Genomic DNA, 16,718 nt, shown 5'->3' with positions numbered 1-16,718 from the left:
GTTAACTGAAGAGGACTATTATGACTCAGAGAAGTGTTGGAGTGGGGATGTCACGATTGAAATTTCTGTTGCATTGTGAATAACCAAATGCTTCTCAAGCCTCTTCTTCTGGGTTATTTTAGCATCCAAATCCTTTTCATCTACAGTAAGCAGCCCAGGCCCCACATAGAACATGAAGTCTGCTCACCCCAAATGGTTGATTTTAGCCCTGGAGGGGTCTTTGGAGCTGTTAAGCAAGTCCCTTCTGTCCCATTTGAGTGCAGCAAGACCCAGAGTTCACCATCGGGTAAAGCAAAGAAGTAAAGATTTGGACCCCATCTCCCACTGAAGGGTTCCCTTTCCTTTTGTCCATCATTTCATGTCCAAAACTTTCATTATTTGAATTATTATCTGTGCTACTATGCACGTCATTCCATTTTGCTGTTTCACAGTTATTTTTTTTTTTTTTCCTCAGCAAGTGAACTCTCTGCTTATTGAGTAATGAGGCTGTGTTATGTTTTAGTTGTTCTATGCCTGACCATTCTGCCTGACCATCTGCTTAGCAGGCGCTCCCAAGTCACTTTTAGAACTTGAGGATCACTTTGAATCTTCAATAATTTGAGAGCAGTGATTCAAGGGTAAGTAATCTCCAAATCAATGTGTGTATGTGAAATACTAAAATGATTTTGGTTTCCCTATGTATAAATTTTAAAAAAATGATGCAGAAGCTATTGTAATATGGTGATGTATGTAAATATATTCTGGACATTGTAGCTCATTGGATGAGTATAAGTAGATATGATGAGGTTATGCTATTTTAAAATGAGATGACAATTTTTTGTTTATCTTTTGGTTTCCTTATAATCTCAAGTGGAGAGGGGGAGTGCTAGGGTCATTCAGTAGATAATACTATGAGAAATCTTCCAAAACAAAAGTACATCGTCTTCTCAGAATTAGCAGTCTTTGAATGGGAGTTTAGAAGGAGAAAAGTATAGAGATTAATATCTCACACTGATTCAGTGATGTCCGTGTTTGGTGCCACTGAAACTGCCCTCTTACCACCCCATCTGCACCTGGAAAATTTGAATTGCTACATTGAACATTTTCTTCTATGGGTCTGAACACATTAACTGAACTTGACTTTTATAAGGCTCTGGAACTCATAAAATCCTATTTATGGCAAATTTTTATTTTTAAAGCTGTGCTCATTTATGATATTAGGAAAAATTTAGGTGTAAATGAAATATTTACTTGGTTCTTTTCTGTCTCTCTAAATTAAACAAAAAATCACTAATGGTCTACGATTAGAGACAGAATTATATGTAAGTATTAGCTTAATTACTCCACATGTAAAAAAAAATGAAATAATTTCTTATCCCTGGGTGAAATTGAAGAGACAGACTCCAACTGAATTACCTTCCACGGTGAGAGGTACAGGTCATAGCTGCTTGCAGGCATATAGGAGGCAATTTGTCTTACTTTCATTATGGGCAAAGCCACAGTCTGTCCTTATACACAAGAAGAAATGAAGGAGTTGGCCCAAGTATACACAAGGTGTCAGAGCCAGAAGTCCATCCTCCACCAGTGCACATGGGGCTTGTTCCCACACACAGGTACTAAAGAGGCACAATGAACTCCATTTTCAAATTTGTGGAAGAAGGTCTTTGCTGGCTTGCCCACATAATGTAGGGAAAAGCCTTCTCCTCTGTAACATAAACATAAATTACAGGACAAAAATAGCTATTTGTTTAAAAATACCAGTGGGATGGAGCTCCACCTGTAAAGTCTGATAGGATTGCTCTGGGTGGGAAACTGGAATTGGCACTTTGAGGAATGCCTCACGTGATGTTAATGTGCAGCCAAGGTAAAGAATTGCTGTCATCAGACTTCTTAAAATTATCTCCCCACGCAGATGGCCTGGGGAGTTTGTTATCATGCCGATTCTGATTCAATAGGTCTGAGTGGACCTGCATTTCCAAGAAGCTCCCAGTTGATGCCGGGGCTGCTGGTTTGCAGTCGACACTTGGAGCAGCAAGGATCTAAGCTTAGCTCTTTGGATTTAGACTTCCATTGCATACATTTAACTCGAGAGGTTGATGGCTTTGACATCCCATTCTTCCCTGGAACATATACACTTTTGAATAACACGTATCCAATCTCATCCTTTAATGATTATGAAAGCATTAATTATCCTTTAAGTAATTATTTCTGATGCATGTAAATAGGTCTGCTTCTTTGGTTAGGGTGTTCTAATTTGGGATTTCTCATGCTTTGCTGATCATGAGAACCACCTGGGGAGCTTTACATCTGGGCGTGGGGATGCTCCTCTGTAGATGTGCAAGACAGAAGGAAAGTTAAGCCTGCTGGTGATTCCGATGTCCAGACTGGTTTAGAAGCTGCTGCTCTGAATAAGAATTGAGATGTAGTATTTCAATCTGGAAATTTATAAGCATTTTCAAATGATAATGGAAGAAATAAGATTATTTCACTTTCAGCATATATTAAAATGTAGCAACCTGAAAGGTGCTAAAACCTGTGGGTATACTATTTTGTCATAAATTATAAAGAAATTCAATTAAAACAGCAACTATGAACACATCTGTGGCACTGCCAAAATTTCATTGTTGAAAAATGTCTCCAGTTTTTGATATACTGCCTGAAAAGTAAAAATGAGAATTGGAATAGCAGGAAAAGTCAGCCTACTAATATTCCTCTATGCAAGTGTCCACATATCTCTGCCTTGTTAAAGAGAATATTCCGGCCATAAGACATCACATCAACTGGCCGCCATCTTGCCTAGGGAGGAATTGAATCTCTTCAGCTAATTAATCAACCAATCCACAACCATAACTTCATGCAATTCTAAGTTTTGAAGAAATTCATAAAAATAAACAACATGGCATATTTATTTCTTATTTGGAAGGCCAGATATCACATTGTTCCTACTTTAATATTCTTAATAAACCTTCACGATTCCTTAGTTCTCCCTCCCCACTTCCCGTTTTGCAGCACAGCATGGGGAAAACCTCTGCTCAGAATCCCGAGCCTGGGTGTAAGTTCAGTCCTATCACTTATTCAATGTGGGAACTAGTTTGGCAATACATTAATTCTTTTAAACTCTCGGAGTCTCCATTATTGGTTCTATTGTGAGGATTCAGTGGGCTGATGGATTTGGAACTTTGAAAGTGAAGGATTGCTACTATTTTCTCCTTCTGTCTGGCTCGTTGTACCCTGTGCTCTCTCCTTGGTGTTTGCATGTGCACACACATGTCCACTGTCTTCCCCCTTTGTAAATCATTCACCACTCTCTGTCTGCATAGACACTAGAACTGGAACTAGCTTAGAGGATAATTTTATTAAGGCCTGACTCTTGCTTTTCTTAATTATTCCTAGATCATATTCTCCCACTCCCACCCAAAGGAATTTCTCTCTGCTATATTTCCAATAAGCATTACCTACATCTCAGATATTTCATTAGAGCCTATTTTTATGTACTTTGTGTTTACCCACAAGTTTATGAGCATGTTGATATCAGGAATGAAGTATTAGTCAGTTTTCTGCCCCCAAAGTCCCTGGTACATAGTGATCACTCTATGTAGACACATTATTTTGAATTAATCTTCAAACTATGTCAAGAGAGCCTGTTAATTTAGAATTTGGAGTAAGCAGGAAGAGGGTTCATTGAATACTCTTCTTGATATAGATATGACATGAGTTTTTCAGTTCAATGTGGCAAATCATTTTAAAGTCATTTGTGGAAAGATGTATAAAATTTAACATAACAAAAAATAAAGATTAAAAAATTACAGTGCCACTTTTGAAACCTCAGGCTTTTCACATTTAGAATGTATCATATCCTATTCTAAACTGATCTCAAAAATGAATATAAACTCTAAAAAACTAAACTAATAATTGAATTCAACAATGCTCTTTGGGGGCTTAATACAAGCTTACCTTTACTATCCATTATCTTAGCCCCTTAAGAACAAAATCTCAAGCCCATGCAGAAAGGATTTCAAAGTATTCTTTTGAGGTTCAATGTGCTATTCTTTGGACTAATTTTTTGAAGAATTAACTTAAAGCTTCAAGAGAATGTGTTAGCATGCTGAAAGAATCTCAGAGAGGAATTTGGAGAATCTATTTATGTTTAAAATGCAAACTTCAGAAAAACACTTTTGTTTAGTCCTCTATTTAATAATCAGAATTTTTCTAATTTTATTCTTTCTTTTTTTGTGTTGTTAGCATTGCATTTCAGGATTAGCATTGTTTAGGTGGAGTGATTCTAATGTGACTATAGCATGAGGTATCTCAGGGATGAAATAAGTCTGTGAATTCACATCCTATAAGGGAAGCAGCTTTGATGGTTTTGGCCAAGGCTCAGAATCTGAATTAAAGTAATAATGCAGGATTACACAGTTCAAATCTCTGTCTCTAATTGTAGGAATAGTGGACTCCTTAAATCTGAAATTTAGAAATGTAATAACAAGATTAGATATGAATGGCTGACCTTACTTTACAGAATTACAAGGTTCATGTAGCTGTCATATACTCCAATTTATTGGTTTAGGATACAGAATGGGTTAATTTTTCTCTTAGCCTCCAGGATACATGACTTATTTTGTAATCTGCAAATGGAGAGCCTTGCTTTTCTACTTTTCCCTGGGTTTTCTCCTTCCTGTGTAAAGACAAGTTCTAATTCAATCTTGAAGTTCAGGCCTGGATATTAGCACCTCCAAAGGAAAAGAAAAACCAAAACAATAGGGGACGCTGAGCTCTGAACTCCTGCTCAGGGATGGTGTATTAGTTCGTTCTCACACTCCTATGAAGAGCTGCCTGAGACTGGGCAATTTAGTTCCACAGGGCTGGGGAGGCCTCAGAAAACTTACAATCATGCTGGAAGGGGAAGCAAACATGTCCTTCTTCACATGGCTGCAGGAGGAGAAGACTGAGAGCCGAATGTAGGGGGAAGCCCCTTACAGAACCATCAGCTCTCATGAGAACTTACTCAACCTAATGAGAATACCATGAGGAAAACTGCCCCTATGATTAAATTATCTCCCACTAGGTCCCTCCCACCATATGTGGGGATTATGGGAACTACAATTCAAGATGAGATTTGGGTGGGGACACAGCCAAACCATATTAGATTTTCTCTATCTTGTTGCTGCCCAACTCAGTCAAGCTGAATGCTTGGGCAGTCCTTGCCCGAAGGAAGACAGAAGCTACGGGAGACACCATCTTGACCCCAGGTGGGCAGGGAGCCTGAAGATTCCTGTCTATGGCAGGATGGGCCATGGAGTCCTATGCTCATTGATTTAGTAGTATTTTCGTGGGAAGGAGAAAGCTCCTCCTACCCGAGTTGGTCTGACTCCCATTGGGCAGCTCTTTGAGTCTACCCTCAGACATCCACCCTCCTTCAAGCCACGTACCCACATGGGGAACACTGGGTAGTGGAATGCCAATAAGGGGCAGATACGGGCTCTGCGATTGGCCATATGCTATGTCCAGAACCAGCTGTCACCAACCCTGAGCGGTCACCCTAGGGTGCCAGTGGAGGCTGCCTTCTTTAGGGTAAATTTGCCTCTGGTGTCCTTTATTGACTATTGAATTTCTTTGAAGCCACTTCAGTCCATCAGAAATATTGTAATAATTTCTAACTTTAGAGGAAAGGGTTAGGATCTCAAGCCCCTTCCTTTCAGAGTTCTCTGCACCCTTCGCAATTTTTAAATATTATCCCCAGGAACTTGCTGACATTTTATAAAGAGAGGCTAATGGTAGAGATGTGGAACTATTGTGCCTTCCCATGGAGTCAGAATCCCAGAATTTGGTGAGGAGGAGGAAAATCGATGTGTTTGCCTTCAAAGAAGGCAAACAAAAATGGTTGTTACCACTCCAGAAAAGTTCTGCTTCATGAAGGATATTTTTTGTTCCTGCTGCTATAAATGGAAAATAAAAGTTGGAAGCAACTAACTGGAAGTTTATTAAACCTCAAAATAAAAAAAAAATAAACAAAACTCCCTCAGGTTTGGCCTCACCAGGTACCTATTGTTAAAATAATTAAGTACAAATAAGTTTCAGCCTCAAATTTATATACAATAATCTGTAAATTTTATATGCTGAAAATTTCTTACAAAATGCCAGTCTCTGCTTATTTATTACCCTATGATAAGGTTCTTTATCTGCTTTCGCAACTCAACCACCACTGTGTGCACTTCAAAAAATACCCTTTCTTCTTCATTTGTGAATTGGTGGAGGTCCCTTCTTGCCTAGACAAAGGGTTAAATTTCATATCTTAAGTCCAGATTTGAAAAGTTACTAACTGATTGTGAAATTAACTCAAAATTAGATTTCTAGGTTGGAAAGAAACATTGTTCTTTCTATGTAATGCTGCTAAATGTTCTCCCTGAATATGCAATTAATGGCATTTCTTTTTAAACACTTTGTGCCCAGTAATCTGAGCAATGTAAGGATCAAATATCTTGTTATGCTAAATTGAAATTGAAGCCATCTCTAAATGTAAATGCATAGCGACCTTTAGCAGAAAATTGTAAAAAAGCAGAAAACAATAAGAAATACTATGACTTTAAAATGAACTCTCCCTTTCTGTCTCTTTCTGTGTGTATGTGTGTGTGAGAGAGAGAGAGAGAGAGAAATTAAAAGTAGTTGTGAGAAAGTGACCTAATTATACCAAAATCTTTGGACAACAATATCGCTCAAGTTTTTTTTCAGCATGTTGATTCTGCAAAATGAAAATCCTCAAATTTTCATTTTGTTTTGGTTTCTTAATGGTTTTTTTTGTTTGTTTCTTTTAATTGACCATAAGAATCGTTCCTCCGCTAATCATTAGTTTTTATTTTTCTTGCCTAAATTTAAGCCTTTAGCTTGCCTCCAGCTTCCTGTGGGTATAAATGGATGTGACATTAACCTCCTGAGTGCCCAAGTGGATGAAGGACATCTTTGGGTGAGCAGAAAGAGAGAGCTACTGATAGGCAGACACAAGGGCTGCTTTTCTCCACTTCAGATCATGCTCTCTTTGCCCTCCCCCTATTTCTGATACCTGGACTGAAAGAACAATGGCTAAAAGAGGAATTTTCCCTAAAACAACTGGTCAACCAGACAAATTACTCATGACACAGAAGCAAAAAAGATCTGCATTAGAGCTCTGAGTTCTGAGTTCCAACATGTTCTGGCACTAATTAGTGAATTGCATTTTGCAGAATGTGTCCTTTGACTTCTTCAGACATTGATTTTACATGAGGCAGGAAGATTCTTTTCAGTTATAAAATCTTGCACAACTATCTATTTGCTCATAGCTGAGAAGGTCTTTCTTTATATAATACAGATTGAGAAAGTCATATTCAGTCAAATCTCCACTATCATCAAATAATTTTGCTTGAATAAATAACCTCCCTGGCCAAAGTGAGCATTGTTTCCCAAGAAAACAATCTTGTAAACTTGATAGGCATTCACCCTGACTTTGCTAAATATGGAAAAGACTCTTCCCAGCAGAATAACTCCCAGACAAGATGGATGCTGGACAAGCTAAGCCCCAGGTGGGAAACCACCTTCCAAGGCCTTTTCCTGGAGTCGCTGCCTCTGGGCCATCTGCTCAGGAAGGAGCTGAAAGTAGCTCACTGTGGTCATCAGTGTGAACAGAATGGACCAGGGGACCAGGGGTTGGTGGTCTTTACTCATGGAGGACTGTGCTTACTGTTGGATCAAGGAGATGCTCTCTCTTGATAGGTCAGAACATGAGACAGAGTTAGGAATTTGGTAGCAGGAATAAGGGGGAAATGCACAGAGAACAACTAAATCATTTTAATAATGCAGCACCCCAAGGCTCTGCAAAGGTTCAGTGAGATAACAGAGTCCTGATACTGCCTTCGTTCCCAAGCAGCCTTTCCAGTAACCATGAGCCTGGCCCCTACTCTTGTAAATTGCTGCCATCCATTCCTTTCTTCCTTATTTTCATCCTCATCACTATCAATCAAAAGAGTAGGGCAAAGGACAGTGGCTGTTTAGGTCTAGTGCACATCTATTTTTCCTGTATGGTCTCCCTTTATCCTATTTCCAGTGACAACATTATGAATTTTCTCTGGGGAATGACTCTCAGTCTTCATGTATTTTGGAATTGTCTCATGCAGAGCACAGGACCAAGGCCAATCATCACATCTTATTCCTGGGTCCACCGAAAATGTTTCAGAGGCAGGGATGCAGTTTAGTTCAGTCCAATGGCACTTATGCTCAGCGCCTTTTTTTGAACCTGTGTGTGTGTGTGTCTTGGGGTAAGGGAATGTACATCTAGAATTGTTATTAACTGTCTTGTCATCAAATGGACTTTGAGAAAAAAATACAGTGAGAGGGGAATAGAAACTCAGCTATGCGACCATCTTTATCCTGAGTCAAGCCACTTCCATGGCCAGCAAAACCAGTACTATCCCTGAACTTTTTGGTCACATTATGAAATCATGCTATAGCAAGTATGGCAGACTGCTGTAAGGTTATGAAAAGCCCCTGCCTCCTCTTTGTGGTGTAAAGGCCAGGCTACTTTGGCAGCTTCTTTTGTAGTTAGATGTGACCACAGGAATGCGTGGAAGACATGTGTTCCTCCATTCTTGTTCATAAAACCTTCTTGTGACCCTTCTCTCTCTTTTTCTTTGTCTGCCACCAGAAGACTCTGAAGCCTCTCAGAATGGTGGTTTTGGAAAATGGAAGATACCTGGATCTATGAATGACTGTGTCAAATGTGACCTGCTTGCCAATCCACACTGGGCTTAGTATGAGTAAGAAAGAAATGTTTGTTGTGTTGAGCAACTGAAAATGTAGGGTTGGTTTATTATAGCATCCACTTAATAGAGTCAGTTCTTCTTTTTCTTTCTGTCCTTCTCAACCCAAATGTAATGAACTGATCATTTTGTATCTTTCCCTCCATTCTTATGTTGCAGCCCCAAAGAGCAAACGAGCATTAATTCCATGCCCCCTCCACTGCAGTGTGTGAAGTTTGCATGTAAACTTTAACGTGATTTGTCTACCATAAAGAACAGTTAAAATGAACAACGGTGAAATATTACTTTCTGGCTTCAAAGAAAGCATTTCACATGCAAACATTATTTACTTAATTCATTTGTATTATGAAGATTCCAAAGTTAGCCCTGGCTTTCCTCTATGTACTTTGGAACCACTACTCTTTTTTTTTTTAATATGAATTAACAAATAAAGAAACAAAAAAAACCAAGGCAAGTGTTGTTTCCCAAGAGATCAGATTTATTATATACTGCATTACTTTCTTACCTAACTTTTTTATTTGATTTCGTTTTCATAATAACAGCTCTGTGATGTAGAAGCAGAGTATTATCCTTATTTTGCAAATCTGTAAATTAAGCTCTAAGGACAAGAAATTTATTCATGGTTACCTAGAATGCACATTCATCTTTAAAGTCTATGGTTTTTCATTTTTTTCACTTATTTCTTAATGTTTTTAAATGATATGACAATGATAGCTCTTACATTTCTGTGAGTGAGATGTGGGAGAGTTGTTTGAGAGGCCAACATTAATGAATACAAAGTGAAGGCTCGAGATAAGTGTATAAACAACCTGACATTTCATTTCAGGCATTTCATTCAGCGTTTCAAAAATTACTGTATATTAAACCCTGGAGGAGCCTCTTTGGTGAAAAAGCCAGTAGTCAATTCTTCTCACTGGAACTTGAAACTTTTTTTCCACAGATCATACTAGAATTGCAAAGGCTCAGAAATACCCCCATACCTATTTAAAATATTTTTATTAAAACATTCCCACAGTCATTCCTGCTGTAAGAATATATTGTATACTTAGACCAAAACATTTTTTCCACACTACCCACCCAATGATATTTCTGGATTTACGGTAGTATACTATTTAAATTTACCATCTGTTTTTAAGTATTAGTTTATTCACACATGAGTTTTTAGATACATTTTTTTACTACAGCATATATACAGCAAGTGTTTGCTTTACCCAATTTACTTGCCTTATCCAGCCTCATGTCTTCCTGAAAGCTCTTTCATGATTATATGGAAATTATGATTAATATTGTTAAAATGCATAGCAATTTTCCGTTATGTTTTCTTTTTCCTGTGTGTTATCACAAAATGTAATTTACTAATAATTTATTTTATAATTTTTAAAGTACAAGGGGAATTGAGAAAATTTTTAGTGATTGCTAGATAACATTATTTTCAACTTCCATGCTTGTCTTAGTCTGTTTAGTGTTGCTATCAAGGAATACCTGAGGCAGTGTCATTTATAAAGAAAAGAGGTTTATTTGGCTCACAGCTCTGCAGACTGGAAGATTGAGCATCTGGTGAAAGCCTCAGGCTGCTTCCACTCACAGATCAAGGTGAAGGGAGAGCCAGTGTGTGCAGAGACCACATGGTGAGAGGGGAAGCAAGAGAGATGGGGGAGTGGCAGGCTCCGTTTAACAACCAACTCTTGTAAGAACTAATAGTGAGATCCCACTCCCACCTAAGAGGAAACATTAATCTATTCATGAAGGGTTCACTCCCATGACCCAATCACCTCCCACTAGGCCCCACCTTCCCAAACCGCCACACTGGGAATGAAATTTCCACAGGAGTTTTACAGAATTCCTTATATTGTCATGCAAGAAGTGGAAACGTTTAACAAATTTTAAAATTATTTCTCTTGCTTATGAGCTCCAGTATTTTTGGAACATGCTAAATGTACTGCATTTCAGGTTTTCTACTTGTTGTTAAGATTAAATAAGAAAACGCGTGAAAAATTTGCAAATTATAAAGTATAATGCACATGAGTTCAGTTTTACCCCTTACTGGTTATAGCAAACTAAATGTTGTATAATTTCTAAGCTAATGCAATCCTTGGACCTGCTATTACCTTTGCAAACAATCTGGCACTGGGGACTACTCCTCAGGGTTGTGGAGAGATGATGGCATAGACCTGGCAGGAGTATTTGGCTTCCTTGTCTTGGTGACGCCTGGCTCAGTTTGCAGGTCAGACTTTATTTTGTCTGTATACCTTCCTGTTCAGTCACTAAGAGAAAATAGGTAAAGGTGGTGCCCTCTTATCTGGGATCTGCTCTGAATGGAAATTGGGGTGGGGATAATGGGAAAACGTGTGAGACTGTTGGAACACTGATTGCATTTGTTGTAGTTTCCTTCCCAAGGTGAATGCCCTTTTTACTCTTTTAATTATTTCAATGTTTACTATTTTCCAGGAGTTATGCTAATTTTAGGAGGGGCTAAAGGCGTTTTTAAGATTTTATTCTGAGCTTCAAACAATTAACAATCTTCATAGAAAGGCAGACATGTATGCAATAAATAGGGTTTGGAGCTGGGTAAAATGGGAGGTAAAGCTTAATCAAGCAGAGGAAAGGAATGAGTACCAGCGTTTAGAGAAATATAACTCAGCTGTGGCTTCCATAATGGGCACGCTATAAAGCAAGAAGAGCAGCTGGTGATAAGAATGTGGACTGGGGGACCTTGTGTAGGATTTGAATAATTATGCCAGGGAGTCTATATATTGTAGCATGCAAAATAGGTAATTATCAAAGGCTTTTAAGCAACTTAGGGCCATCATGTTCTCTTTATAACTCAGATAAACACGGGAGCTGTGTAGATAATGAAATGACCATGGAGAGGGTAGATGAAGCATACATTTTTTTTTTTTAATGTAATTTTACTTTGTTACTCATTGGCTGATGGTCCCCTGCCCCTGTTTGGAGCATAATTTCTTAACCTTTAAGACGAAAGTACTAAAGTAGATGATGCCCAAGGTTTTTTTCATTAAAAAGTATTCACAATAATTCTACTGCTTTTTGAGCTACTCAGATTCACTGGCATGATGTAATAGCCTTCTTCACTGTAACTCTGTTGTTAAACATATTCATCCCAGCTGTTAGATTTTTAAAATACTATGTTCAGTGATATGCACAACACATCTTCTTATGTTTAAGAGGTATTTGATACACTCAGAATGTTGACATTATATGGTGAATATTTAAATTTAATTATTTTCTTAAAGTTACTCTGTTGCGTTATCCATTACCATAATTCATTAAGCTCCATGAAGGGGCCAGCTATGCCCGTAGTGAGACAATAGTTGGGATTTGCAATCTGTTGGAATTGCAGATGAGAGACAGATTAGAGAATGGAAATGAGGATCTGGGTCACACAAATATGGCAACTGACACATGATGAGAACTTAGCAGGGAGGCTTATCAGAGGCTGCCAGCCCTGTAGTCTCACACATGCTCCAGAGACAACATGGAGAGCTTTAAGAATAGGGATTTGTAATCAGGAAGAAGCCAGCAATGTTATTCTAAGCAAAGGTTTGTTATGAGCCTGGCAGTTTTGAAAAGAGCGAGGGATTTAAAAATGGGCAAACCCAATAACAACCATAATCATAACAAGATGTATAGCTTGGGGAGGTCACTTAACAAGCTGAGTCTTCTTGCCCTGAAATGTTAATGGGCATGATATATTATCAGGTAATTATGAAGATGAATGTGATAAATGAAGAATGTCTGCCAAAGATAAATTTATTATGATTTTAATACCTGTGGCGAATCTAAGTTTTACAGTTTATAGGACCATTTTCATTCCCAATATTCTTCTGTATAATCCTCCTAACTGAATTCAAACAATGCTCAATTTTCTGTTTAAACAACATGGCATGCAGGATAGTTTAGGTATGTAAGTGTCAGGCATGAAATAATTGAAACTGATGGAAGCACAAAGTCAGGATAAAGGCAGTGAATGAAGGCCTTTAGATAATCAAATAATGTTAAAATCAGAATGTAAAGCTTGGTTTACAAGTCTGAAAACATCTGATACTTATAAAGAAGGTATGTAGTGATGGCTGGTGTTTCTAATTTGATAAATTGTTTCTATCACATACATACACATACACAGGCACATACACATACACAGGCACATACACATACACAGGCACATACACATACACAGGCACATACACATGCACAGGCACATACACATACACAGGCACACCCTTTGCATTCATAATAAATAAATAAATCAGATTAAGCAGCAAATACGGAATCAGAGCATGCAGATAAAAGTGCCTAAAACATTGCAGGGGTCCCATGAATATTTAAGGCTTATAAGCTTCCTCTCTGCTCCTAGGTCTTCTATAGCTAAAGGTAATTTCAATATCCATCCAAAATCATGGCCTCTTAAGGTACAATATGGGTCACACTTTATTATTTCTTTGCAAGTCTAATGTTTTTGAGAACTAGACATTTTACTATATGTGTGTAGGTGTGTGTGTATATATATACATATATATATATACATACACACACACACACACACATATATATATATATATAAAGGTTTTTTTTTTTTTGAGATGGAGTCTCACTCTGTCACCAGGCTGGAGTGTAGTGGCATGATCTTGGCTCACTGCAACCTCCCCGTCCCAGGTTCAAGCGATTTTTCTGCCTCAGCCTCTCAAGTAGCTGGGACTACAGGCTCACGCCACCATGCCCAGCTAATTTTTGTATTTGTAGTAAAGATGGGATTTCACCATGTTGGCCAGGCTGGTCTCGATCTCTTGACTTTGTGATCTGCCCACTTTGGCCTCCCAAAGTGTTGGGATTACAGGCATGAGCCACTGTGTCCGGCCATAAAATGTATTTTAATGGTGCTGAGTACTGATTCCTGCCCCAGTCTCCTCTGGAGTTTGTAGTTTGCTTGTTTATTTGTCTGGTGACCTCGGTAGACCATTTCAGTGACGTTTATTTTTTACACAGTGTGAAGCCTCTGATGTTGCTTCTCAACAGGCTCAGCCTTGGGCATATGTACAGTTGCCTTGAGATGATGATGACATGACTGTCTTTGACTGTCTCTTTCCTTGGTCTTTCTATTAGCTCTCTACCTGTTTTGGTATCACACTCAGTTCCAGTCCATTGTAGACTGACTGATTATTGTTTTCAACAATGTCCTGGAGCATAAATTGCTCTGCAGTCCAATTCATTTAAACCTGGGCCCCTCTATAAGGCTATGTTTGAGGCCAGTACTTGAGGAGCATTCTGACATCAAGAGAGTCCTTCCTAGCTGTCTCCTTGCTTGATTCTAATACACGAGCTGGTTTATTCATGGGAATTACTGGCCTCTTCTTAGTTGCTTACCACGAAAATCTCCATTGCTTTTAGGAGGGCTCTTAAAAGTCTGAGTCTCATACTCTGTCCTGAATAAAAGCAATTCCTCTGGGGACAGCTTTTGAGTTTCCTGTTCTGTTGGCCTGCCTCTCCCCTGCACAAAATCTTTGAGTCACTACTCCAGAGCTGGTAGTTGGGGCACTGGCCTGCTTCTTTTGGAGACAACCCAGCTTTGTGAGCCAGCTCTGGGTAAAGGCAGTTGTCTCTGGTCTTGTTGGCTTGTCTCTCCACCTTATGATGAAATGGAGCAATGGAAATTCATACTACAGTATTCTCAGCTTGATGCACCAGTGGTGGGGCCTCTACCTTATGAGTGGGGACTGGGTGAAGGAAAGGAGTCCTCAACCTTATATTCCCCATCACGTGGAGCTGCAGGAAAGTAGAAATGCTGCTTTGCTGCACCTCCAAGGGGTTCCTTGATTGGGAACTGGGGGGAACAGGGAGATTCATTTTCTTGGTCACACCCACCCAGAGTGGAGCTTCCATCTTGCTGAGCTGATGAGCGTGGAGGGAGCACATATGTGTTTTTGCACATAGAATTATTTTTTGTGTGTGCGTTTTGATCAGTTCTGAAAACATTTTCCCTTATTTGAAGTATTTGATTCATTTATATTAAAATGTAAGTACTGATATGGTTGGGTGTAAGTCTGACACCTTGCTAATTACTTCCTCTTGGTTTCATTTATATATTTTCTTTGCTCCTTACTTCATGTTTTCTTTTAAATTTGTCATGTTTTAAAAATAGTTAATAATCACTTTGATTGTATATTAGATTTATTGTAATAACTCTCAGTATAATTTTTTAGTAATTGTCTTTAAAATTACAAAATGTTCCAGTTTACCTAATATCAGTATTTTACTGCTTCATAAAATATATAAGAATATGTTATTAGTTTAGCTCCATTGTCCTCTCTCACAGCTTTTTGTTGTTATTGTCAAAAGTTTTACTTTTGCGTGTTATATATCCCATAAAACATTGATTTTATTGTTGCTTAAAATAACTGATAATCTTTATTATTATTATTATTATTATTATTATTATTTTATTTTTTTTTTTTTGAGATGGAGTCTCGCTCTATCGCCCAGGCTGGAGTGCAGTGGCACAATCTCGGCTCACTGCAACCTCTGACTCCTGGGTTCAAGTGATCCTTCTGCCTCATCCTTCTGAGTAGCTGGGATTACAGGCACCCACCACCACACCCGGCTAATTTTTGTATTTTTAGTAGAGACAGGGTTTTGCCATGTTGGCTAGGCTGGTCTCAAACTCTTGAGCTCAAGTGATCCACCTGCCTTGGCCTCCCAAAGTTCTGGGGTTACAGGCATGAGCCACCAGGCCCGGACTAAGTAACACAATCTTTTACATTGACCCACATGTTTACTCTCTGTTGAGTTGTTCATTTCTTCTTGCATTGCTGTGCTTCCAGAGGGATTCACTTTTCTTAATTTTGAAAATTTCCTTTAATATTTCTTGTTGTTCAGGTTTTCTGGCACCAAATATTTCAGCTTTTGCTTTTCCTAAAAACTTTTTTTAATTCAAGTTTTTATTGGTAGATAATTATAGATTCACATGCAGTTGTAAGACGTAAGACAGAGAAATCTCATGTGTTATTTCTCCAGTTTCCATTAAGGTCACATTTTGCAAAACTAAAGTGTACACTCACAACCAGGATATTGTATTGATAAAGTCGAGATATAGAATATTTACCTTATCTTAATGAGAATATTTTAATTTTGCTTTCATTTTTGAAATTGTTTTACTGGTTGCATGCCCCCACCTCCCTATACATGCTTTAAAAATGTTATTCCATGTCTTTGGACTTTCATAGTTTCTGTTGTAAAATTGCCCTAATTAGCCCAAATTCTTAGTGTTTTTTCTCTGATGATCTGATGGCAATGCCTAGGTCTCTCTCTCTCTCACACACACACACACACAAAATCTCCTTCTGTGTGTGTGTGTGTGTGTGTGTTATACAGTGCGTGCCTGTGTGTGTTGTATAGGTTAAGTATCCCTAATCAAAAAATCCAAAATCTGAAATGAAATGCTCCAAAATTTAAAATCTTGTGAGCACCAATATGTAGAAAATGTCACATTTTACTCAAAATGCAAGTGCACAACACAATTTATTCAGAATGCCTTGTCATTCCTTAGAGGACCCACTTCCTGGTCCCTCAAGGGCTTCTGATGTTTCTTTTCCCTAAGAAAATATAGTACAGTAGCCTTTTAATGAAAACACAACATCAAAGGTGGAGACTGCAAGTCTGCTGTAGTCTTTTGTTTAACAGCTGATGCAGGTGTTCTGGTGATGCCACTGTCACCCTGAACACAGAATCTTTTTCACTGTATTAATTGTTAAGCACTTACATGTGAATAAGTGTGATAAAATGATTGATTATTGGTACTATACAAATGAGTCAGGAGTGATGGTGGTGCTGAACAAGCCTGGATTATCCACATGAGTGGCTGTGATAGAGACACCTTTGGTTTCAGATGGTTCAGTGTATACAAACCTCGATGCACAAAGTTATTTAAAATATTGTATA

Source organism: Hylobates moloch, unplaced genomic scaffold (genome assembly GCF_009828535.3).
Source record: "Hylobates moloch isolate HMO894 unplaced genomic scaffold, HMol_V3 SCAFFOLD_13, whole genome shotgun sequence".
Classification (NCBI taxonomy): Eukaryota; Metazoa; Chordata; class Mammalia; order Primates; family Hylobatidae; genus Hylobates; species Hylobates moloch.
The sequence above is the reverse complement of the archived record's forward strand: the minus strand, read 5'-3'. Positions refer to the sequence as shown.